The sequence below is a fragment of the Moschus berezovskii genome, chromosome 13 (genome assembly GCF_049115385.1).
Source record: "Moschus berezovskii isolate FMDL1 chromosome 13, NW_MosBer_1.0, whole genome shotgun sequence".
Lineage (NCBI taxonomy): Eukaryota > Metazoa > Chordata > Mammalia > Artiodactyla > Moschidae > Moschus > Moschus berezovskii.
In genome coordinates this window covers 88310080-88312390 of record NC_142472.1, presented here as the reverse complement: position 1 = coordinate 88312390, position 2311 = coordinate 88310080, and the positions used below count along the sequence as shown (strand labels likewise).

The 2311-nt window shown below is 39.9% G+C and overlaps 1 pseudogene; it reads left to right on the top strand.

The window, feature by feature from the left end:
* Positions 1 to 982: 982 nt before the first annotated feature.
* LOC148775885 (E3 ubiquitin-protein ligase RNF146-B pseudogene) lies at positions 983 to 2041 on the top strand (annotated as a pseudogene).
* The last annotated feature ends 270 nt before the right edge of the window (positions 2042 to 2311 follow it).

Sequence of the window (2311 nt, the reverse complement as noted above, 5' to 3'; positions counted from 1 at the left end):
CCCTCCCAGCATCAGACTCTTTTCCAGTGAGTCACCTCATCGCTTAAGGTGGCCAAAATATTGGAGGTTCAGCTTACAAAAAAATGATCAAACAAATGAAATCAAGGTGAATTAAAACCCTAAATGAAAGACTGGAATCCATGAAACACCTAGAAGAAAATGTAGGCAGAACACTCTTTAACATAATTCATAGCAACATTTTTTTCACCTGTCTCCTAAGGCAAAGGAAGCAAAGGAAAAAAATGAGATCTAATCAAATTTAAAAGCTTTTGCACAACAAACGAAAACACTGACAAAATGAAAGGCCACCTACCGAATGGGAGTAAGTATTTGCAAATGATATGACTATAAGGAGTTAATATCCAACTATCTAAACAGATTATTCAACTCGATATTAAAAAACAAACAAACAAAAAACAATGGGAAGTTCTGATTTTCTCCAAGGAAGATATACAAATGGCAGATGAGGAAATGCTGAACATCACTCTCAGAGAAATTAAAACCAAAATCACAAGGAGATATAACCTCACACTCATAAGAATGGCTATCATAAATTCAAAATGTCTGAAAATAACAAATGTTGATAAGAATGTGGACAAAGGGAACCCCTTGTACTTAATTGGTGGGAATGTAAATTTGTGCAGTCGCCATGGAAAACATCATGAAAGTTTCTCAAAAAACTAAAAAAAAAGAACTATCAATTGACCCAGAAATTCCACTCCGAGGTATATATCAGAAGGAAATGAACACTAATTTGAAAAGATACATGAATTCCAATGTGTATTGCAGCCTTTTTTACAATAGAAAATGTATGGGCTACGGGCTCAAAGGCTGAAGAGAAAAGATGGCGAGGTGGCTTTGGTGGTGGCCACAGAGCACAGGATGATCCAGTGATGGAGGAGAAAATTCTGCAAACTGGCTGATTACTCATGAAGATGAGATTTTATTTTTGTGGCAGGCATCTGTGGGGTCTGTAGCAGAAATGATTGCTTGCTGTGGAGAAATTTATTACTCTATAAACATGCTTCCTACGAACAGGAAAGCAAATGAGTCTTGTTCTAATACTGCACCTTTTCTAACTGTCCCTGAATGTGCCATTTGTCTGCAAACATGTGTTCACCCAATCATTCTGCCTTGTAAACATGTTTTCTGCTATCTATGTGTGAAGGGAGCCTCATGGCCTTGAAAGCAATGTGCCCTCTGTCGACAAGAAATTCACGAAGATTTCCTTGATAAGCCAACCTTGTTGTCACCAGAGGAACTCAAGGCAGCAAGTAGAGGAAACGGTGAATATGCCTGGTATTATGAAGGAAGAAATGGGTGGTGGCAGTATGATGAATGCACTAGCAGAGAGCTGGAGGATGCTTTTTCCAAAGGTAAAAAGAGCACTGAAATGTTAATTTCCGGGTTTCTCTATGTTGCCAATCTTGAAAATATGGTACAGTACAGGAGAAAAGAACGTGGACTTCGCAGGAAGATCAAGCGGGATTCAATAGATATACCAAAGAAGGGAGTAGCAGGACGTAGGCTGGACTGTGATTCTAATACTGTAAACCTAGCAAGAAAGAACTCTGCTGATGGAGTGTACAGTGTAATGGCTCAGAGCGGAGCTTCTGTTCAGTCGTCTTCTGTGAGGCCCCTGACATCAGTAGATGGTCAGCTGACAAGCCCCGTCACTCCATCCCCTGTTGCAAGCACTACTCCTGAAGACTCTTTTGCACATTTACAACTTGGTGGAGACAGCATAGCAGAAAGGAGTCATAGAGGGGAAGGAGAAGAAGAGCATGGATCACCATCTTCAGGCAGGGCACCAGCACCAGACACTTCGATTGAAGAAACTGAATCCGATGCCAGCAGTGAGAGTGAGGATGTATCTGCACTTGTTGCACAACACTCCTTGACACAACAAAGACTTTTGGTTCCTAATGCAAATCAGACAGTAGCTGATCGATCAGGAACTGATTGATAAGTGGCAGCAGATGGAACAGTGAGTGTCAGATCTCTAAGGCCTGATGGACAGTGCACAGTAACGGAAGTTTAAATAAAAAGTTTTCAGATCCATTCTCAAGATGAAAATGGTTATCTGTAAATTTCTGCCCACGTAACATTATACTCATCCCTAGTAATGCATTTTGGGACTTGGGATGGAAAGGGGTATGGAAAGGATAGACCTGTAATTAAAATGTCTAACACATCTCTGTTGAGAAATTTATTTAAAATAAGGAACTTGGGTGTGAATAGTTGAGAGCTGTTTAGTAATAACCCAGTTTTCTTGAGGTCTGTTTATTTTATAGTTTTTTTTAATGCCTTC